The sequence below is a fragment of the Panthera onca genome, chromosome B1 (genome assembly GCF_046562875.1).
Source record: "Panthera onca isolate mPanOnc1 chromosome B1, mPanOnc1 haplotype 2, whole genome shotgun sequence".
NCBI classification, from domain to species: domain Eukaryota; kingdom Metazoa; phylum Chordata; class Mammalia; order Carnivora; family Felidae; genus Panthera; species Panthera onca.
The window spans coordinates 66,383,575-66,408,250 of NC_138342.1; the positions used below are offsets into that span (position 1 = coordinate 66,383,575).

General features: G+C 41.6%; 1 long non-coding RNA gene across 1 annotated transcript; it reads left to right on the forward strand.

Annotated features, from left to right (window-relative positions):
* The first annotated feature begins 7,398 nt into the window (after positions 1-7,398).
* LOC132693302 (uncharacterized) lies at positions 7,399-10,139 on the forward strand. The gene is made up of 2 exons (XR_009616709.1): positions 7,399-7,620; positions 9,895-10,139. It is a non-coding gene; the product is annotated as an uncharacterized LOC132693302 (long non-coding RNA).
* Positions 10,140-24,676: the final 14,537 nt, after the last annotated feature.

Below are 24,676 nucleotides of genomic sequence, written 5' to 3' on the forward strand. Positions count from 1 at the left end.
TCTGTTTGGTCTCGGCGATGCTGTAACACCTACATCATGGTAGGCAAGACATTTCTTAGCAGACTAAGCACTAGATGCACACACGCTGGAACCTGGACAGTGATACTCAAAACATTTAACAACCCATAGGGTACGGACAGTGACCAGGAACACATACTGGTAGTGCTGAAGTATGACCCTAGAGTCTCTTCCCCTGGGCCCCTCTGCAACATAATAACCTTTACTTACTAGAATGAGCAAAAGTCTGGAAAACCTCCTTCAGGGAGAAGTCAGATAGCCAGGGCTACAGGGGATATTTGAGGGGATATCAGAAAAGCTGTTATTTGCCAACCCATACAGAAGTATTACAAGACATTTAACAACTGGACAAGCTGTACTGTTGTGCACCCAGTGAATATCCACTCTGCCAGCTGGAAGAGAGAATTGGAGCAATTAATATTGAAAAAAGAAAACACTCAGATTTCATGTGTGCTAAAACCCTGGACAAGATTCATAGAATCTATTCCATGAGAAAATGTAGCCTGTAAGATATTTCTAGATGTTCCAAGAGAGTTTCTGAGGTCAAGTGAGATTGAGAAATACTGTGCACATTATACTCCTCTTATATCCCATAATACATTAGTGAATTATAGGTCCTTGAGTATAGAAAACTCTTGAAGTTTGTTCAGTCCAAGTAGTTAATAAACTTATTTCCCTGAGGGAATCCTTTTGTTATGAAATGATTTAACTTTTGAAGGAGATTAATGTTCTATGCAACAACATTTGAGAAATATCATCCAAAATATCTTCTCCATATTTAAATATACCCAGGCTGGTGAGCTTTCAAAGACAGCTCAACACTGATGTATACAAAGGCCAGATTTGTCTTGTGCCATTATTTTCAGGAGATTTATCTTATACTTTGTTTCAAAGGCTCAGGAGTCTTGACCACTTGCTTGCTTGTTTCCAACATCCGGGCAAGTCCTCAAACACTAACCCATAGTGATCAGGGATCAGCCAATGTTATTTATATTATTTATAAATGTTTGTCAATATTATTTATAAAGAGCAGAAAATTGGGGTGCCTGGAAGGCTCAGTCAGTGGAGCATGCAGCTCTCGATCTCAGGGTTGTGAGTTCAAGTCCCACGTTGGGTGTAGATACTACTAAAAAATAAAATCTTTAAAAGACAAAAACAAACAAAAAAGAGCAGAGAATTAATATATTCAGTTTTTTGAACTGTCACAACTTCTTGACTTTGCTGTTATAGCTTGAAAGCAGCCATAGATACTATGTAAATGAATGAGCATGGCTGTGTTTCAATAAAACTTTATTTACAAAAATAGGCAAAGGGCCAGATTTGTCCTAGAGTCTTCAGCCCTGATGCAGGCTGAAAAAATGGTAGCCTCCTCAGTGTCTCCTCTTTTGGTTTCAGAATGGTCTTTGATCTATTTGGGTCTTACGAAAGAAACTAGATCTCAAAGATAAATTAATTTAAGATTTAAAAATTAATAGAGATAAATTAACTGAACAAGTCCTCATCACTGTTCAAATCTATGAAAAGAAACTAAAGTGGGGTATAGAGGGTGAGAAAATTCCAAATAGCAATATAAACCATGCACCAGGGAGTACAAGTAGGAACGACCTTTCACTGAGCTCCCCGAGATATTTAAAATTAGCCTCACTTCAGCTACTTCCATGAAACATTTTGAAACTAAAAGCCTAATGACAATTTTCTGGCTGAGAATCAAGTAGCTGTCACTTCAGTGTTCCTGCTGTTTGCTACTATTTTTATTTGATAAGCAGAACCTTCTACTTGGGCCTAGATTTGAGGCAAGACCATCAGTGATTCATGGTTTAGAGACAAGCGGCCCCCGTCTCCAGGTTGTCTGGGTTTCTTTGGCAGATGTATTGTAGATGTTTTCAATTAGGTGAAAAACAAAACCGCCACAGAGTATGGCTTTAACCCAAATAAAACCTCCCCTTGAATATAATCTCTCCCTCTTTCTCTCTCTCCCTCTCTCTCTCTCTGTATGTGTGTGTGTATGTGTGTGTAAAATGGTTGAGACAGCTGCATTACACAGGTGGTATCCTAGGCAGTAAATAATACAGCTTTTATAGATGGCTTGAGACACATAGTCTCAGAACAATTAATTTTACCACTACACATTTGACCTACGCGTACTTTTTATCACAGTGGGAATTCCTTATCAAATTCTCAGGTGCAGGTGCCCCATAAACACTTTGGAGGTATATGGACCTCATAGCTGAAATGCCTAGTAACTTGAGAAGGGAATATGAGGTGGCCTGGGAAGACAGAGAAATATAAAACACTGACCTCAGCTCAAACAAGCAAACCCGACTAGTCAACCCTGCCCTTCTGTGAAGTCTGTACATCCTTCACCCAATCATATTACTAGAAAACCTTGGGAATTTGGAAGTCAGCAGTCATGAAGGAAGTTCTGCTTTGTTGTCAGAAGGCATGCATGCTCATGTAGTCACAAGTGACTGCATTTATGTTGCAAAAGTATTGACAAAATTTACCAAATGGAGGACAAAGAAATCATCCTAGCAAATCAGGGCTACGGAGTGCTCACCAACACAACTAGCCAAAGAGAATCTTTCATAGAAAAACCTCATATGATGAAATATACACACATGTATTATTTAAGTAACCACGTGGCTCTGATATGAGTGACAACTCATTTTATTTATTCATTGATTAATGAATTTTATCTCCAGCAAACTCCAAGTCTAATATTTTCTACTCGACTAGCTAAACAAAGATTTACTCAACTCAGGCACACAGTCTGCACATTAGAGTTTCCACCAGAATTTATATTCCAGGGTTTTGTTGTTGTTGTTGTTTGTTTGTTTTTCCATTACATGGCTGCTAGTGTATGACATGTTTGGTAAACAACAGAAACCAGGGGGAAAAGAACTTTTACAAAAATTTCTGAGACTCGTCAAAATCTTGATACTTTTCAAAATTCAACAAACATTTTTGGTGGGCTAAGAGCCCCGATGACATCTTAATGAACAAATCATTACTCTTAAAACAAAGGTATAGAAGCACATTCATTTCCTGGCCATCCAGGAATCCCTCCTGAGACAGTGGTCCTTATCTACTGGGAGAGAGGAGACAGCTGAACGGACACAGAAAACCATTAAATGAGAAAAACCTGACAAAAAAATTATTCTTTTAAATCTGAGCTCATATGTCAGTTTCATGTAGAATCATAAATTTATAGACTTAAAATTTCCTTTTCTAGTTAACAATAGTAAAGAGAGTAAAATTACTTCTCTATATCTCTTACTTAAAGCCCCTTTATTACATTATTACATTTTTTTATATCCACTACATCTTTATGAATAAAATTGTTTCAGTGTCTTCCTGAGAAGACGGGGCTGACTTCAGATGACTGGGGGCCTGATCTCAGGGGGAGAATTAAATGGTTGACATGAGACACACATGACATCATCACATGACTAATTAGAAATAATTAGGAAAACAAAACCCAGAGGCAGCCTTTAACCTAAGTCTCTTTCTAGGAAAATTATATTCTTTCTTTAAAGTGTCAAATGCTTATTTTCAGTACTATTTCGTTATTTCCTTCAAAAGTCTGAAATGTTTGACACCTCATAAGTCTCCCAAAGATCCTTCTCTTTCCAAGAGTAGAGCGTTACAGATGTTATCCTTTAAGCAATAACTACTAATAAGATAATTGTGACTTGGGCATCTGCTTTTTCCCCACAAGTAATGAGGAATCATATGTTCATAAGGCCCATAAATATGAGGATCTTCTCATTTATTTGATCAGAAGCCAAAAATCCTTGTGTGTCTGCCATATGAGTGGAGGTAACTGAACCCTGCAGATACACAGATTATGGCTCAATTCTACAGATGTTAGATGTGAGATGTGAGAGAAATAAACCACTCTCCACTGAACTATGAATTCAGGAGAACACCCCATAAATTTTTTTTAATTTTAAAAAAAGTAATGATGAGACTACAACTCTGTGTCCATTGCACTTGAAAAACTGGGACGAAGAAGGCACATCCCTGGAACATGGTTCCCCTCCACAGATCTGAGGAAGCCACAAAGCCTTCTCTTCTCCTACTTGCCCTCTATATCCTTCTGTCCTCTTGCAGGGTTTTCCCAGGTTTCCTGTATTTCTCTATCTCCCAGATAATCAGAGAAGCTTTCCTCAGGCGTTCTAGGGATGTGCTGGAACCACCTTCTACCTGTTCACATGAGCAGATTCTATGGACCTCTTCTCAACTCCATGTTCATTGACATCATGCTATAGCTAGAAATTAGTCATGGTGAGAGCGACTTACACCATGGAAATTGGCAAATGCTATAGATCAGAGCTGTTTTTCTCTCTGGAGATCTATCCAGTTGTTAAACATATACCAGCATACCACATCTCTGCTCTTTCTCCCTCTCCTTCTTCTGTAACAAACCACACACCTGAAATACTCCAACAAACTAGTTTACTCAACTATTAGTGAGGAAAGCAGTATTTAATGTACTACCTCTGTCAAGCATAGAGTGAATAGCGTCCAATGGTAATGCCTTAACCCAAAGTAAAGAATATGTATCATTAAAGTCTGAGTATTGATGAGAGATATTGCTTTTCTCTTGGACAAACTTCTCAGCATCTTTCAGGTTACACCATAAAGGCAGCTAATGACTGCATAAAACAAGCGTTGACAAAGGATGTTGAAAGCAGAGTGGGGAAAACAACTACCTGGATAGAGGACCATATATTGACTGGTGTGCAGAAACAGTCTTGAGGAGACAAAAAAGAGAAGCTATTTTTTTTTAATGTTTATCCATTTTTGAAAGAAAAAGAGTGAGCGGGGTAGGGGCGGACAGAGGATCTAAAGGGGGCTCTGCACACTGACAGCAGACAACCCTATGTGGGGCTGGAACTCATGAACCATGAGATCATGACCTGAGTTGAAGTCCAAAACTGAACCAACTGAGCCACCTAGGTGTCCCAAGAGAAACTAATTTTAAAAATTTTTTAATGTTTATTTAGTTTTGAGAGAGAACAAGACAGAGTATGAGCCGGGGAGTTTCAGAGAGAGAGAGGGAGACACAGAATCCGAAGCAGGCTCCAGGGTCTGAGCTGTCAGCACAGAGCCTGACGCAGGACTCGAACTCACGAACTGTGAGATCATGACCTGAGCTGAAACCAACACTTGGACGCTTAACTAACAGAGCCACCCAGGCGCCCCAACAGAAACTAATTTTTAAATAAAGTTCTTGTTATCACACGGGGAAGAATAAAGAAAATAAGGGGTTTCTTTGGTGCTGTCCATCTTATAATCTTTTTCTTTTGAAAACATGTATTCCAACATTGGATTATCATATTTCATTTAATCTAAGTTACCATTGGTTACAAAACATCCCATTATATTATATACTCCCATTAGTATATATACTAAGAAAGGAGATAAAATTGTTACCAATTAAATTATGGCCCCAACTTTTTTTATTTGAAATTTTTTCTTTTATATTTTTTAAAAGTTCTTTCAGATTTATTTAAACAGATTTTATTATTTATTACTCTTGTGCATACCGAAAAAGAAATATCTATGCAAAATAAACTGGTTAAACAGTTTGTAAGTTTCCTTCTCTTTCAGAACTGACTTTCCTGAACTACATTCTAAGAGTCATCAGAGTCCATTTTATGCACAGTATTGCCACATTGTTTTATTTTTTAAATGTTTACTTATTTTGAGAGAAATAGAGAGTGATCAGGGTAGGGGCAGAGAGAGAGGGAGACAGAGATACCCAAGCAGCCTCAGGCTCTACACTGTCAGCACAGAGCCCAATGCGGGGCTCGAACTCGGGAACTGTGAGATCATGCCCTGAGCCGAAACCAGCAGTTGGACGCTTAACCAACTGAGCCACCCAGGCGTCCCAATATTGCTGTATTTTTTAAAGGGTGCAGTACTGGTCCCAACATCTGCCTCCAAACTGCTGTCACCCTGGCCACATGTGGCAATGGACATGTTCATGCTGGCTGAGCACCTGACCTGCTGACTGCATCCCAATTTCAGAAATGATAAATTTGCCAGAGGTGGGCAGAGGCTGTGGAGTAGATCTTAGAGTCAGTGAAATATGATCCTTAGGCTCTCAGGTTTAGACTCCAGACCTGGGGTCTAAGCCCAGAGGAGATGGCCCCTCTGTGGGGTCTTCTGTCTGTCTTTCGTTCCAACTAAAGTTGATTACACACTAGAGTCACCTGGCAGTTTTTAAAATTATCCCAACCCAATTAAATCAGAATTTCTGAATTAAAAAAATAAATAACCAAACAAAAAATAAACAAATAAAGGGGCGCCTGGGCAGCTCAGTCAGTTGGGCGTCTGACTTAGCTCAGGTCATGATCTTAGGATTCATGAGTTCAAGCCCTGCATCAGGCTCTGTGCTGACAGCTCAGAGCCTGGAGCCTGCTTCGGATTCTGTGTCTCCCTCTCTCCCTCTACCCCGACCCCACTCGCACTCTGTCTCTCTCTCAAAAATAAATAAATGTTAAAAAAAATTTTTTTAAAAAGAAAAAAAAATAATAAATAAATAAATAAAACTTCTCCAGGCAATTATAATGTTCAGTTATATATTTGAGAAGTACTGAACCACATCTTCCAAAATCTCATCCACTATATTGTCTCCTTATAGATCTTATTACGTATGGTATACAAAAAAGGTAATGCTCTCTGCATTATCTAAATGTCCTAAACTTAATCTGTCAAGAAGTTGTTATGGCAGAAATAAATTACAACTGCTTTCTTTTTTTTTTTTTTTGTGACATTTTTCCTGCTTAAGTTGAAAATCTTATGTCATAATTCATACAGTTTGGGTTCATACTGCTGTTTTTCCTTCACTATTGCAGATCTAGTTAGTATAAGTTCCTAAAACTGATTAATAATTCCTTATCCTTTAAGTGCTATTTTCTTCAAATTTATTTTAAATATTTGAAAAACACTTAAGTATCGTTTTGATAAAAAATCCTTAAACTTCCTGTGAAATAACTTTGGTTATAAACTGAGGACATAGAAATATCATAAAAACATTCCATCCTGTGACCAAATCTCCTTCTAGTGTAGAGGGAATAACATCATTGATTCAAGACAACAGTTTTAGTTAGGGTGTCTTCTCCCCTGGTAAGAACATCCATTAATCACTGTGGGAATCAGCAGTCTTATTAGCCCTGAAAGACCCTAAACCACATTTCTTCCCAAACTGATTTTCCCCTTCACTTTACCTTCTGCCTTTTTTACCAGAACCTTAGTTGCTCTTCAAGTATCTACCCCACTTTGAGGCCCAGAGAGAGAGTCTTGATCATTCTCTGTGAGTTAATGCATTCTCCTGGCTACCGTTACTATGGCAGACACCTATTCCAGACATGGGAGCCTAATCAGACAAAAGGAAAGAACTCATACTCCATCTCTGAAAGTAGGGTTTATCATGTCTCTCCTGCTGGGTGTGACAAGGAGGCATGGACCTGATTACCACTGGCCACCATCTGAGACCACAGGGGAACCAACTTGAAAATGAAATCAACACTGAGCAGAGCACAGGGGTAGAATGAATCTGGGCCCTTGGCAACATCATTGACTTCAAGTATGGTGAGTTAGGGAACTTCCTATTTAAGCCAGTTTGAGTCAGATTTCTTTCACAGCTAAAGGCATCAGACTGTACCTTCTGCTTCCCTGTGAATCATTCCAGCATCTGGGCTCTAGTTCTGTTTGAATGCTGATGGGCCAGGCTAGGAAGAGAATGAAACTTTGACGTCTGACTACTTGTTTTGTAGGACATTGAATGGCTTAGAAGGAGGGCAAAGAGGTGGGGAAGGAAGCTGGGACAGGACCTAGAAAGAAGAGCTTTGCCTTCTCTTACTGACTGTGTCAGCTTAGACAAATCGATTTAGCATTTAGAGCCCAGATTTCTCATTTGGAGGATAAGTCAGTCATAACACGAACACACTAAACCAGGAATCAACAAACTTTTCTGCAAAGGACCAAAAAATAAATATTCTAGGCTTAGTGGGTCATAGTATCTCAGCCATAGCTACTCACCTCTACAATTGTAGTGCAAAACAGTCTTAGTACCTAAAGGAGTGAGTGTGGCTCCGTTTCAATAAGGCCTTCATTTCAAAACTGGGTGGCAGACTGGATTTGGCCCAGGGGCCCTAATTTGTGACACCTGCATTAAATAAATTATTATCAAGGTGGAGGAACCATATATCACATACTGATGTGATGCAACAGAAACTCCAAGTACCATCTATAAAGTATTTTGTACCACTTCCCTCAAAAAAGTGTAACTTAAACTCTTTTCGTGATTAAAACTAACTTCTAGTTAGTTGTGACTCAAACTAACTTCTAGTTTACAAGAACTACAGGAGCTAAAGCATCAAGTTAAATGATACAATGAGAAAATACACAGACAAATCCAGAATGTGGAAAATTCAAGGTGGCTAGGTACTGCTCCAGGTTCAAAGAGATTCATGTTCAATTCAATATATGGACTCTGTGTTTGAAACCAGAATTAGACTAACTGTAAGTAAAAAAAAAAAAAAAAAAAAAAAAAAAAAGAAAGAAAGGAAAAAAAGACTTTTATTTATTTATTTTTAATTTATTTAATTTATTTTTAATTTTTTAACGTTTATCTTTGGGGGGGCGGGGGGGGGGGAGAGAGAAAGAGGGAAACACAGAATCCGAAGCAGGCTCCAGGCTCTGAGCTGTCAGCACAGAGCCCAACGCGGGACTTGAACTCACAAACTGTGAGATCATAACCTGAGCCGAAGTTGGATGCTTAATTGAGCCACCCAGGGGTGTCAAAAAAAAAAAAAAGATTTTTAGATAATCAGGAAATTTTGAAAATGATCTTGGCATTAGGTTGATACCAAGGAATTATTAACTGGGTTAGGCATGATAATGACATTAGGATGATGTAAGAAAATAGCAATACTTTTTAGATGCATCCTTAAGTATGTGTGAGTGAAATGACTTGAGACCTAAATTTTCTTGGAAACAATTTAGGAAAAAAATTTAAGACAATGAAGCATATATGGAATAGTAACATTTTCTGCATCTTAGCAAACCCATTTTAGGAGTTCCTTGCCTTGAATCGGCCAAAGTTATTTTGGCACTTGAGTTAAACGGCAGCACAATTACAATGCAAATAAACACAGTTGATTGGAGAAATCGGAGCGAGATTTGGCGTAATGATTTCTTGGAAACTGGCTCTGAATTGTTACCTGCTTTTATTTTGAGGAGTTGCTTCTATTTTTAATGTCATGTAGCTATGCATAACGGAACTGAAGATCATAATGTATATATCTGCACGCATACGCACATATGGGATCTGGGAGCATGAACAAAAAACGGAAACATCTTTATCTTTGAGGAGGAACACTGGATGGCTTAGGATCAAGAAAGGAGGGATATTTTTACATTACTCATTCATATCTTTTAAATGTTTAATCCTGTAAGTGCATTGGTTTTAAAAACAAAGCAATACAATTTTAAAAATAAGTAGGATCTCTTTGTAGATGATTTTGCACTTCAGGTTTTGTAGCCACCTGTGTCTCAAACATTCTGGTCTCACCCAAATAGAAGGAAGTGCATCAACAGCTTCATGATGGCCAGGTAGGAGTCTAATAAAATAATTTGGGGAGTAATTTATTTCTTAGTTCATGGCATCATTGTGTGTTTGATCTGGACACATCAGGCCTTTCCTGAGTCTACTCACCCAAACCAAAGTCAGGGTCTCAGTGAAACACAAGAGCATCAACCAGAGGATGGCTATGTTAGTGGGGGCAAAAGGGATTACCAACAGAAATATACAGATGAATGTGCTGTTCTTCCCTTAACCCCCTTTCCTTTTCTTCTGCATAGCAAACTCTCTGCATTCTTTGTTCCTGCGTAAATGGACTGGCAAGACTCAGCCTCGGGGCACCTTACGATCAGCGGTTCCTCAAAATGAGAAGATAAGAAGGGACCCAGCATGGATCCCAGGGGGAAGCAGTTGTCACAGATCTCTCATATGTCCCTCATGTGCAGCATCTTGAGGTAAAAAAAAGACCATGTTGTGAACTGTTTCTCTAATTGGAAACTACCATCAATAAAACTTACTTATTCAATGTTCTCAGAATGCATCTTTTATTTTCCACTTTTTCAACTTCACTTATTTTTATCGTCTCTCCTAGCTGGAATAACTTTTCCTAGTCTCTCCTAGCTGGAATAACTTTTCCTATCTTCCTCCTTTCCCAAAGTCCATCCATCCTTCAAAACCCATATCCAGTCCTCTCTTGTCCAAAGAGCCTGCGCAAATCTCCACCCCCCCCCCCCACCCCACCCAAGGGAAGGGCGAGGCCTCCAGGATTGCAAGCTCTGGACTAAGTAAGGGTCAGCCACTCTCCTCGCACATTGGCTGTGGCGTGGAGGTGTTCCGGAACCATCCTGCTTCTCAGGGCCAGAGTGGGAACCGATGGGGGTGCCAAAGGAAGGGAGAGGCAGGAACGGAGTTTAAGTACGCCATTTTCTAAGTCAGTATTTGCTCCACCATCTCCTCCTCCTCTAAATTCATAGAATGTATTGTCTATTTGGTTATTTTGCACTTAACCTAGATTTGCATATTCAGAGCTCCTAGCACACAGAAAACAATTAATCGGATGGTTGGGCTGTCTCTTTCTCTTAAGAAAACCCCTTTTAGGGCGCCTGGGTGGCTCAGTCAGTTAAGTGTCTGACTTCAGCTCAGGTCATGATCTCGCAGTCTGTGAGTTCGAGCCCCGCATCCGGCTCTGTGCTGACAGCTCAGAGCCTGAAGTCTGGGATTCTGTGTCTCCCTGTCTCTCTGCCCCTCCCCTGCTCATGCTCTGTCTCTGTCTCAAAAATAAATAAAAACATTTTTAAAAATTAAAAAAAAAAAGAAAACCCCTTTTAAGTGACTTGTTTTTTTTCTTTTCTTTTCTTTTTTCTTTCTTTCTTTTTTTTTTTTTTTTTTTTTGAGAGAGTGAGAGAGGGACAGCACACACATGCACACACACACAAGCAGGGGAGGTGCAGAGGGAGAGGGAGGGAGAAGGAGAGAATCCCAAGCAGGTTCCACGCCCAGCACAGAGCCTGGCTCAGGGCTCAATCCTGACTTAGTGAGATCACTACCTGAGCCAAAATCAAGTGCTGGTCACATAACCTACTGAACCATCTAGGAACCCCTCTGTTTTCTTTTACTGGCACTTTATCTGTGTCCTTTTTGATTGTTGAGTTTACCTAAGAAGATATAATTTCACCATTTCTGAACAGGTTACTTTACTACTTTAAAGACAAGGGGGGATTGTTGCTGAAAGAGCAGAGAGTTGTGGGGATGAGGGGTCAAGCCCCGTGTGACCCCAGCCCTCCTGCCATTAAGCCTGGAGCTTGCAGTTGGCTCTCCGGTGAACAAGAGAGACACATGTAGAGCAAAGGCAGAAATCCTCACATCCTTAGCAGCACAACGTGCCTGGAAACCAGTTTTAGCCATCAAGCCCTCAGCTTTCTCCTGCCTTTTCGTTCGGAATTTCATTTGTCTGTGTAAAATGCAAACATATTAAACCCTGATGATGACTCATGGGCTGTTATCCAGCTTATTTAACGGAGCAAGTGACAGCTTCTCATTACTCCAGATTGATTTTAAATGTGTCTGGAACCTTGTATTAAATTTATACCACTTCACTAAGCTTGCTGAATATGTTCACTAAAAACCCAAGATTCAGCTAAATTCAACACATAATTATGGTATATCCCCAATACACCAGACACTCTATTAGGTGCAAGATAAATAAATATTTCCATTTCTGAGCTTTTATTATGGGCCGCAGTCTGTGCTAAGCATTTTACCTATATTATCTCATTTAATCATCATGATGTTTCTATAGTAATTTATTATCCTCATTTGCCATTGAAGCAACTGAGGCACGGGGATCAAGGGGCTTTTTCAAGTCCACATAGCTATTAAAGGGCAGGGTTCCTATGATACCTGTCTGACTCTGAGCTTGGGCTCTTACCTCCTTTGTCATACTCTCCTCTCCTCAGGATGCTTGTGTCCAGTAAACTGGTTGAGGGATCTGAAATTTGAACTCAGACTCCTTACATCTGGGTTTAGATCCAGGAAGTTCCCTATGAACTGCGACCCAGGAAGTAGTCAAGAGTCAGCTAATTCAGTTTCCCTTGACCTCACTTTTTCTAACTGATGCTACCAACACTTACCTCCACTAATGTTTAACAAAATGCTCCTGAAAGACATTAGATCCCGGCAGAGGACTCCCTGTGACCTAAACATCAAGCCCCCATTTGTACAGAAGCACCCACTACACGGAGGAGGGAGGGGTAACAGAAGCAGCTTCCTTTCTGTGGTCTCCCCTCACCTGAGCCCAGTGCCTCAGTTCAACTGAGGTAAGATTAGAATGTTTGTGAAAGAGGCACCTGGTGGCTCAGTCACTCAAACGTCTGACTCTTGATTTCAGCTCAGGTCAGGATCTCGAACTCTTAGTAAGTTCGAGCCCCACATCAAGCTCTGCACGGACAGTGCAAAGCCTGCTTGGGATTCTCTCTCCCTCTCTCTGCCTCCTCTCAAAATAAAATAATATACTTAAAAAAAAATTTTTTTAAAGAATGTTTGTGAAAGAATTTCACTATAATACAACAGTGGGAGAGCAAACAAAGAAAGGAAAACCCGAAAGCAAAGAAACAGTAAGTTCACAGACCCTAAGTGGTTTGTAGCGCCTGGGTCTCTTCAAATACAGATTCTAGTTTCTTCTTATCAGCCCCCATCGGGACCTGGTGGTTTGCATTTCACACCAAGCTAGGCGAGGGCAGGTTCTCAGACCTTTCGTGAGGCTACCTTCTCTGGCTTGGTTTCGTGCATCAGAGCTGAAGCTACAGGGTGGGACGGGAGTGGTGGAGGGACACATTTTGTCCAAAGTGAGGCCTTCCCAGTAAATGCTTTGAGGAACTGTGTGGACATGAGGAAAAGATATTACAGAAGTACAAGTAAGACACGTGGGCAAAGGGAGTCGAGGCCATGCCGTTTCTATTTGCACTCGCCCTCTCTCCCCACCTCAGTCTTGCTCTTCCTCACGCTACACCTCAAGGCTTCTAGAGACATCTTCCTTCCCCTTTTTATTTCCTGGGTGAGAAAAGCACTTTCCGACCTAACCTACACAGTCCTGAATTGCCTATGAGACCGTCTTCACTCCTCAGAAAGTAGCTCTGACTCTGGCCCCCAATTCTGGTCATGATTCATTTTTTGCTCAGTCCCACTCATTTGCTAAAACCAAATATCTGCAATAGCTCGTTCCACTCTCTGGACAAGCTCAGATTCTTCATCTGCTCTAAGTGAGCCTTCACTTCTACTCCAGCTAAGACTTGTGCTGGCTTCAGAAAAATCAGCCTCTATGTGCATCATGTGCAGTGAAGGCAAGCAGCCCAGGTAGACGGCTGAATGGTGCTCTCTATGACTGGTATTCATTATTCAGTCAGGGAATCGTGTCTTCGTTTGGAGAGGAAGCATAAACTAATTTGCTACAAAAGGTTAGCGTTCCACTTACCGCATCCATTTGATGTTGTACCCACCACAGACCATGAAGATAATTCACATTCAGGGACAGATGAGAGACAATTTGTTACGCTGCTTTGTAAAACCAAAGTTGTGAAGCGTGAGTACAGGATGGTCATTTTGGAACTAACTTTCCATAGTCTTGGCCTGAAACTTTACCCTATCCACAAACCTACCTCTGGACAGTTATTCAACTCCAGTCCTTATTTATAACATGCTATTAAACCACAACACCACACTCCCTGATTTTTCTCTTTGCCCATTTCCATGAGTTCATGTCATTGCCTCAGGCAGGTGACAGAATTATCCACACTTCCTAAAGAGGTGAAAAGGAGCACATTGCTCTTGCCATGTGATGCTTGACTTCCAACAGCCTTGTGATACCATTAAGAAAAATAAAAATGTGGCCTTTGCCTTGGGAATAAGGCAAAGATTTTTCTGCATGTCTGACTTCTCTTAGCTCTCAGGTCTGTTCTAGCCGATATTTACCTGTCAGCCCAAAACGTGTTGATGTTGAACTCAGAGGAATTAAATCGATCTATTTTTTATCTGCTTTGTCGGACCTTTTGTTAGCTATCACTTTTTGTGAGCCAAATATTTTTAAGAGGCAGACAAGTGGAAATTCTTTATACCACAGACAGAGGAACTGTATTCACACTTAACATAGGAGGAGCTCAACAATTGTGATCCATTAGGGTATTACCATGCATAGTTGCAGTGATTCCGGAAACATTATTAAACTTACAGGCTATCGAACCCATATAATCAATAGATGGCAAGAGAAGATGCTTGTGTACTTGATAAAAAGAATAGTGCTTAAAAACAAACATATTTAGGCAACCATGAGCACTATGGAACCAAACAATTGTATTGATTTTGGCTTGTAGGAATTCTTCTTCCTCTCCTCCACCTCCTCCTCCTCCTCGTTCTTTCTGTTTGTTTGTTTTTGCTAGGGTTTTTTTTTTTTAATAAATTTATTGTCAAGTTGGTTTCCATACAACACCCAGTGCTCATCCCAACAGGTGCCCTCCTCAATACCCCTCATGAACCCTCCCCACCCTCCCATCCCCCATCAACCCTCAGTTTGTTCTCAGTTTTTAAGAGTCTCTTATGTTTTGGCTCTCTCCCACTCTAGCCTCTTTTTTTTTTTTTTTTTTTTTGGTCCTTCCCCTCCCCCATGGGTTTCTATTAAGTTTCTCAGGATCCACATAAGAGTGAAAACATATGGTATCTGTCTTTCTCTGCATGACTTATTTCACTTAGCATCACACTCTCCAGTTCCATCCACGTTGCTACAAAAGGCCATATTTCATTCTTTTTCATTGCCAAGTAGTATTCCATTGTGTATATAAAGCACAATTTCTTTATCCATTCGTCAGCTGATGGACGTTTAGGCTCTTTCCATAATTTGGCTATTGATGAAAGTGCTGCTATAAACATTGGGGTACAAGTGCCCCTATGCGTCAGCACTCCTGTATCCCTTGAGTAAATTCCTAGCAGTGCTATTGCTGGGTCATAGGGTAGATCTATTTTTAATTTTTTTTTTAATTTTTTTTTAACATTTATTTATTTTTGAGACAGAGAGAGAGCATGAACGGGGGAGGGTCAGAGAGAGAGGGACACACAGAATCTGAAACAGGCTCCAGGCTCTGAGCTGTCAGCACAGAGCCCAACGCGGGGCTCGAACTCACGGACTGTGAGATCATGACCTGAGCCGAAGTCGGACGCTCAACCGACTGAGCCACCCAGGCGCCCCTATTTTTAATTTTTTGAGGAACCTCCACACTCTTTTCCAGAGCGGCTTCTTCTTTTTAATTGAGATACCATATATTTGACCGTAGTACATTCCTTCAGTAATGTACTATCTCTTTTAGGCACGAATACGATAATTTTTTTAATGTTTACTTATTTATTTTAAAGGAGAGAACATGTGCAAGCAGGGAAGGGGCAGAAAGAGAGGGAGAGAAGGAGAATCCCAAGTAGGCTCCACCCTGTCAGTGTGGATGGAGCCCAATGTGGGCTCCAGCTCACAAACCCAGAGATCATGACATGAGCCCAAATCAAAAGTTGGACATTTAACCAACTGAGCCACCCAGGCATCCCCCAATGTTTTTTTTTTTTTAATCCAATTTTATTTTATTTTAAATTCCAGTATAGTTAACATACAGTGTTATATTAGTTTCAGATATACAGTATGGTGATTCAACACTTCCTTACATCACCCTATGCTCATCATGACAAGTGCCCTCCTTAATCCCCATCATCTATTTCACCCATCCCCCTACCCACCTCCGCTCTGGTAACCATCTGTTAATTCTCTGTAGTTAAGAGTCTGTTTCTTGGTTTGTCTTTCTCTCCTTTTTCCTTTGCTCATTCTTTGTTTTTTTTATATTCCACAAATGAGTGAAATCATATGGTATTTGTCTTTTTCTGGCTTATTTTACTTAATGTTATACTCTCCAGCTCCATCCACATCATTGCAAAGGGCAAGATTTCATTGAGTACAATGATTTTTTAAATCTATACAGTCACTTCAGTTGTCCTGGAGCTTTATCTTTACTTGGTCTGTCTTCCTTAGGGGTCTGAATGATTTTTTTTTTCAATTTACAATTGTTTTCAACCTGCTTGCTCTCTGCTTCTCACTACCTTCATATGGAGGCTATTAGAGATCAGAACAGCCCAACATTCGTAGTCTCTTTCCAGGACCTTTTTCTCTCAAAGTTCCAGAGGGGCTTGAGAGAGATCTCTTCCCATCGTGACCAAAAGTTGCATACATGCAGAACAGATGCTCTTGCTAAACTCAGGGAGGATATTGGGGGAAATGAGTATGGTGAGATGCAGTCATTTCTAACAATACATACATAAGAAAAAAAACAACAGAGACTTTGGGGAAGGAAGAGACTACCAATCACATCAGTGGTAGTAGCCCTTCCTAATTGCAAAAACAGTTTGGTTTAGGAAAAAAAAAGCAAACAAATAAAATATATTCCACTTTCATTTTTCTAAGACACTCACCACAGAAGTTTCCCAGTGGGATTCTCTAAAAGGTTTTTCTTGGGTTGATGGGGGGTGGGAGGGAGGGGAGGGGGGTGATGGGTATTGAAGAGGGCATCTCACGGGATGAGCACTGTGTGTTGTATGGAAACCAATTTGACAATAAATTTCATATATTGAAAAAAAATAAAAGTAAAATGACTTTCAGACAAAAAAAAAAGGTTTTTCTTTGGTGCATTTTAAATGATGATCTTCTGAGAATTAAAGTTGCATATGACTTGAGGAACACATACCATCTAGTTAAGGCAAAGCCCAAGATGAGAGACGACCCCAATCTGGAGCAAAGGAACCCGAACCACTTCCAAAGCGATAACAAGTCAGTCCATCAGTCAACAGATGTGCATTGAGTGCCTGTTCTGTGCTGGACACTTCTCCTTCTCCATATTTTGGAGACAACAAAAAATGAGAGACGCAATGCTACTAACCTCAAGCTCACTGGCTGTGTTAACGATGGAACATTTCATTTCTCAGTTTTTGGTTGGCTCACTGCCTCTAGTTTTTCATCCAAAACAATGATGGGTACTTTTGCATGATGAAACTGGTCTACCGATAAAGTATTTCGGTTTTGTTTTAGTTTTGCCTAGAACAAGAGGATAGTATGCTCCAAAGGTAAATTAACCTGCCATTTCTAATAAGGCAGAAAATACTTTTTGATAATGTTAAATGACATTTCTCTTGGTTTCTCCTTAGCATTTAGAAAAAAAATTAAGGGGGCACCTGAGTGGCTCAGTCAGCTAAGTGTCTGACTTGGGCTCAGGTCATGATCTCGTGGTTCGTGAGTTCGAGTCCCATGTTGGGGTCTGTGTTGACAGCTCGGAGCCTGGAGCCTGCTTCAGATTCTGTCTCTCCCTCTCTCTCTGCACCCTCTCCCCCACCCCGCTTGTGCTCTGTCTCTCTCTGTCCTCAAAAATAAATACACATTATAAAAAATTTAAAAAGAAAGAAAAAATCAAGTCCCAAGTCTCTTCCAGGATATCCTATCATACTATCTCTGAAGAAAGAAGAGACAGGATATAAGAAATTACAGCTAGATGGCAAAGGGGTCCTTGTTAAAAATAATGGTTGAAATTATGGGTTTAGCATCAAAAACTACTAAGCAAACACTAAATGATACTTGCCACTCCTTTTTGAAAAGGCCTCCTCCGGGGGGCTGGCTCAGACAGTCCAGGAAGCATGAGCATCGCAGACCACAATCCGGGCTCTGCCATTCCTTGAAACAATTTCGAGTGCTCAAGTTGTCAGGCTTCACGAAGTCGGTCCAAGCTGCCTGTCCCAGTTCCTGCTCCTGGGAATGAAGTCATGGAGACATGCACCGAGAAGGCCAGTGTCTGTGTATTGAATTGGGCCACACTTGAAGGCACAAGATCATAGTCTTTTTTTTTATTATTATTATAAGTTTATTTAGGAGAGAGAGAGCATGAGCAGGGGAAGGGCAGAGACAGAGGGAGACAGAGGATCCCAAGCAGGATCCAAGCTGTTAGCGCAGAGCCTGACACAGGGCTCGGTACCACGAACTGCGAGATCATGATCTGAACGGAAATCAAGAGTTGGATGCTTAACTGACTGAGCCACCCAGGCACCCCAGGATCACAGTCTTAAATAAAAGTTCCAGAAGCACTTGTTCTATATTATTGTGCCCACCTTCATAACTTCTTACCTGTTCAGCTGAATAAAGGAAGCAGTTTAAACATAAATATTAACTAAGTTGTCATGGCCAGTCAAAGCTTCACCTTTTTCCAGGTGCCTAACAGGTTATTCTCCTTCCTGTGAAAGAACTGTCATACCCCAAATCATGCCCTCAGCAGGGTCCTAAATAGCTGTCTGGAGGAGTGGGGGGCAGAGTTAGTTACCGGGAGGCCTAACGATGGCATTAGACTAAATTGCACACTCAGTTGGCCATGAGTGGGGAGAAAGCTGTTTCCACTTCGGTTGCTGAGTAGATTAAGCCTAGAAGAATGTGATGCAAGCTGGGGCCTCTGCCCTCCATGGAGGCCGGATCCCATTTCTGTGCTGTGGAGACATTTGGCAAGGCTTACAGCAGGAACAAGTGCTTCTTAATCCCCAATGCAGTGGCTACAGGTGTTCCAACTGGAGCAGCCCTCTGGTTACCCAGAACTTGGTGGGTCTGATCCCAAGAATGCCACATCTAAAACTCACATGAATCTGCCTTGGGTCTGGCAGTAACAATGGTCACTGGGCTGCACACATATCTAGCATGTAATGCATGTAATGCTAGTTGAGAGTTACACGTGGAATGTGCCTGTAACACAGCTATAAATTGGCTTGTTTTCATTGGGTCAGATTCTTATTCTCCGAACGCAGTAATAACTCCCTCATAGAGCTTCAGAGGATAAAAATCTGGAATCTGGCCTGGGGTTTAACCTTTGCTGAGCCTGAGTATTTGGTTCCTTCCAGCACGCTGCAGTGGGACATCTGAAATCCTTCATTCCTACATTGGGGAATGGTGTTAACTTGCCCTTAGGTAGCAGAGGCAGGATAAGCTCAGATCCTAGGGGGGATGGCTATGTCACTGAGCCATGGAGATGACTCAATTGTGAACCCTAGGTAGATGGGATGGGGTACAGTCAGGGAATTACACCAGTGCCTGGTCCTCACAGCTGTTGGAATGCTTAAGCTGACTGAATATCTTTGACACCAGTATTTGCTGTCATCCGTGGCGTGGATTTCCCCATTAACGTCAGAGTATCCTCATACACATCCATGCATCTTTGAATTCAGAATTATAAGAGGCTCAGGCTGCGACTATGGTAACAACACCACCAACAACAAAGACCCAAACATAACCCTAAATAGTCTTTGCATTTACCATTCTCCCATAGCCCTATGTTATTTCCCACAGCCTTAAATTATGCAGAATTTAAAGACTATTCCTTAAATTGTTACTGTATATGTACTACCGCCCATTCTACACTGAAAGCCCCTTGGGAACAGAAGCCATATTCCAATCATCTTTGTGGCAAATATAAGATGATGAGAAGGACAGAGGCTTTGATACTAAATTGACTTGTGTTTGAATGCCAGATATTCCTAGGTTGGTGGCCCTGTGTGACCTAACTTTTCCAAGTCTCAGTTTAGTTATGTATAAAATAGGGATAACATCCTCATCATAAAGTTCTTAGTTCCTTTTTATTTTTTTAAAGATTTTATTTTTAAGTAATCTCAACACCCAACGTGGGGCTCAAACCCACAACCCCAAGATCAAGAGTCGTGTGCTCTCCTGACTGAGCCAGTCAGACATCCCTCTTAGTTCCTTTCTTTACTTTGCATCTCCTTCCCCACACCCAGTGTCCATGATGCATGTGGTAGATAATTTATGTCTATAAATGCATGTCTATAATGTTTTACATGCATGTGGTAAATATTTTAAATATGTGAATGGAATTCCTTAAAATAAGCAGCTAACATTTTCAAAAGGGGAAAATGTTTTATTTAACACTCCTATATATGAACGAGTGAAAGAGAGAACCAGAGAAACCCAGTAAACTGCCCGAGGTCATAGAAAGCATTGGTGGCAGGTCCCAGAATAAAATCAAGATTTTGGATCTCAGATGAGCTCTTCAAGGTCATCTAAAGCCTTCCATGAATATGGGACACCTGGGTGGCTCATCGGTTAAGCGGCTGACTTCGGCTCAGGTCTTGGTCTCACAGTTCATGGGTTCAAGCCCCGTGACAGGCTCTGTGCTGACAGCTCAGAGCCTGGAACCTGCTTCGAATTCTGTGTCTCTCTGCCTCTCTCTGCCCCTCCCATGCTCGCACTCTGTCTCTCTCTCTCTCAAAAATAAATAAACACTAAAATAAAAAAATTTAGGGGCGCCTGGGTGGCTCAGTTAAGCGTCCGACTTCGGCTCAGGTCATGATCTCGCGGTCCATGAGTTTGAGCCCCCCATCGGGCTCTGTGCTGACAGCTCAGAGCCTGGAGCCTGTTTCAGATTCTGTGTCTCCCTCTCTCTCTGACCCTCCCCCGTTCATGCTCTGTCTCTCCGTGTCTCAAAAATAAATAAACGTTAAAAAAAATTTTTTAAATACAATAAAATAAAAAAATTTTAAAGGTTTCCATGAATGTATGGTTTCACAATGAACAATGGTCCATGAGGAAACAGGATAGAGCAGGTACATGGCAAGTCTGGAAATCTTACCGGAGTTAATGCCATTCTTGAATGCACCCAAAAAGCAGTTTCGTGGCCTCTGTCAAAGGCATGAGGAGAACAGAGACAGACTCTACAATATCCAAAAGGTACGTTTTATTGGCTAGGAGGGTAATGTCCATACTGTGGCCCACAAGCAAAGGGAAGGGAGTTAAGATAGGTAAGAAGATAATTTTCCATCCCTACCTGCTCTTCTCTGCATTTGTCTTTTTCATAGCACACAGGAAAATAAAACCAAAGAAAACAAGAAGTGTTTTCAGACGAATACCTCAAATGCTATCACTGCGGACATATTAAAGGGACTACTTCCAAGGGGTTGCCCAACGGGATCTCCTCATGGTTCCGGTGGCAGATGGGCAGGGGGAGCTCAGGCCTGGGAGCAGCGGATTCTACTGCTACCTCGCTCTGTGCTTGCACAAGATTAGTCCATCCAAGAGCTCAAACTTGTGAAAAGATCCACTGTGGCTAGCTCAGTGATTCTCAAGCCCTTTCAAATCTAAAATAGTATCCCATTATGTAGTCAGAACAGATTAGGCCAGGCAGCTCTGGTGTTCTGGTCCCGTGCATTAGCTTAGCTGTCCTCAGTCCTAAGGTTTGAAGTCATTGGACTAGCTAGTCTCTTTAAATGTCTGATGTGTATCTGTGATGGAAAATGTAGTGGAGAAATTGTTATGGATAAATGAACTTAGAGATGAGAGCCGCTATCTGCCAAAGACAAACCACGTATTCCGATTAAACATTTCTGAAGTGGGGTGCTTCTTTCCAATGGGAAAATATGTTTCCATTCACCAGACCCACCAGTATGAAATACTATTTGGGACGAATTCATTGAACAAAGAGTAGGGTACTGACGGCCACACTGTGTGTGATGTTGACAATGCAGGGATGGTGGCCACCTGCAGAGCCTTGTGGGTTTCTTCCCAAGTGACATGTGCCACCCTCTCTCCTGCAGGACTTGACCTTTTCTTTTTTTTTTTTTTTTAATTTTTTTTTTGTAACGTTTATTTATTTTTGAGACAGAGACAGCGCATGAACGGGGGAGGGGCAGAGAGAGAGGGAGACACAGAATCAGAAGCAAGCTCCAGGCTCTGAGCCATCAGCCCAGAGCCCGACGCGGGGCTCGAACTCACGGACCGTAAGATCGTGACCTGAGCTGAAGTCGGACGCTTAACCGACTGAGCCACCCAGGCGCCCCAGGACTTGACCTTTTCAACATCACTGAACTGAGTGGGTATGTTGATCCTGGAGAACTTGATAGATGTACTGTCATCATCAAGAAGGGGAACCCTCAGTACTATTCCATCTCCATTACCCCCCATCTCCTGCTCGCTGACCTGCACAGATGTTGGGACTTCAGCACAACTCACACTACATAAAATATCCATAAACAAATCCACACGGCGGACTATCTAATCATATCTGGGAAGCTGAACTCAGAGAGTGGAATGTTGGAATCAAAGAATCGCGTGCCCAGTGTCACAGAAAAAGCCCACTGCGGCCCAAGAACGTCCATGTCTACATGTCACACATAATCCAGGAGAAGAGAGGTGGGCGCAGGTGAGATCAACATTCACTCAGCTCTTTTCTCAGTAACTCCAACTTGACCATTTTGCTCTTTTTTGTTTATTTGTTCATTTTTGAGATGCAAGACAGCTGAGATAAGGGGCACCCAGGTAGTTCAGTTGGTTAAGCGTCCAACTCTCTATTTTGGCCCAGGCCCTTTGAATTCGTGAGTTCAAGCCCTGCATCAGGCTCTGAGCTGCTACTTGGGATTCCTTCTCTCCCTCTCTCTTCCCTCCCTCCCTCTCTCTCAAAATGCATAAATAAGCATTTAAAAAAAAGACAGTTGAGATAAAACTGGCATCTAAAACCCTTATGTATGCCAGGTTGTTCCTTTTCTTTTTAAAGGAAACTAGAAAAGAGAGACTAATTGACTAGGGGGGAAGCCATGGGCCCTTTTCTCTCTGCCTAGTACCTTAGGTCTGCAGAGCTCAGACATGCTACAGAGAGACAACATCATCTCCATTTGTCTCTGCTTGTCTCTCATTCTTTATTAGGATATAGGAGGACACAGAGAGGAGATGAACCTGAGAAAGAGGGCAAAGAAAGCAAAGAGAAATGAAAGGTATGCACTATAGGGAGGGAGAGCCCCTCACTGGGCAAGTATACACAGTAGAGGGAAGGAAAAGAGGAAGGGAAGAGAAAGGGAGGCCGGGAGTAGAACATTCAGATGCCAAAGGTCCCCAGCAGGTGTCACAGGAGAGTGATGCACAGGCCAGGGAGAAGAGCCCAGAGTGAGTGGTAAGGATCATCATGAATGGAGAACATGAGTCCCCTCTACTCTCTTTCCTCCAGCTTGCATTTATCAAGACAGAATGTGGACTTGGTAATGCTGGCCCTTCTGATTTTTCCAAAACAGTTGAAATCCAAACTTTCATGTGAACCATCCCAGTTTCTATATACTGATGAAACACTGTTCACCATTAAAAAAATATTTGCAAGACAAATTTGGTGCAGGAACCACCCATATGTGACCAGTGTGTAAACAAAGAATGGGTGAGGAAAGGGTCAGACAACTGCCAGATAGAAATGGGTTGATTTTCACAGAACAAGAGGGTGGCTAAAGAACAAAGAGAGAGAGTTGGCCAAGTCAAGCAGGACAGCAGATGATCAATATCCTGGGGTGGCAGCTGGGTAGTGGCTGGGTTGTGCATCTTGGAGACTGGGATACTTTTTTGAATGCCAGGTTTTGCTGAGCAAGTTATTTGACTTCTGTGGGCTTTCTCTTCTGTGTCTGTGAACAGGGGAATGATACTGACCTTGCATGGGTGTTGAGATGACTAGGTGAGCTACTCTGTGTGGACATGCCTGGCATGTAATTGATGTTCCATAGATATTGGTTAACTTTCTTTTTTTTTCTCTCGGCAGAGGGAATAGTTGGATCCCAAGAAGAGAACTCATTGGTCTAAAGGACCAAATTCTTATACACTGGAATGCCATTTAGTGCCAGGGCCCCTGGGGAATTGCAAAATTCTTTTGAGAACTCTAGGAAATATATGGACTTTCTCCTCAGAAAAATATACATAGCAAAACACACACAAATATACGTACACAAACAGTTTACATTCCATTTCAGGAGGTCACAGGTCCTCTGCAACCTATTCATGAACTTCAGGTCAGGGTCACTCGTTTATGATAATTTTGTTCCAAAGCATTGGAAAAGAGTAAGTGCCGTGATAATTGGCCCCTCGTGTTCATGATGGCAGATTCAGACCCAGAGCCAGGCCATGGGATGAAAAGTTGGGATGTGTGTGAACACATACGTGCATGTTTTGTGTACCTTGCTCATTTAGGCTGACTTTTCCTTAGCCTAGCATTATAAAAAAGGAATTGTCCATACCACCTGCTCGGATGACCCACATCAGACTGAAACGTTTCCAAGGAGCTGGAAGACCTTTTGGCTGCAGAGGGATGGAATTGAGTGGGAGGCAAACTGCATTTGTCACTAAGTGAAAGGGGATAATCTAAGGAGCCCTCCTCCACATGACCTCGAATAACAGGCTGAAGGCGGGCCATGCTGGGCTCATGAGTGGTTCCACTGAAATGTTTGAAAAAAAAATCTTTCAGAAACAAGTAGGAACCCAAGCCAATAATGGAAACCAAGTGTCCCTTTTCTGAAGGTAATGCCCTCTGTGTGCTAACAAAACACTACAGGTAACAGGTAGCAACACACTACCACGATATCCGCCCACTTTACCAACTGCTCTAAATTTCGCAAAATAATTTTCAGAGACTTTTTGAAAATTCCATCTAAACACACTCCTCGCCTCTCAGTAATTACTACACTTGACATAGAAATGGCTTT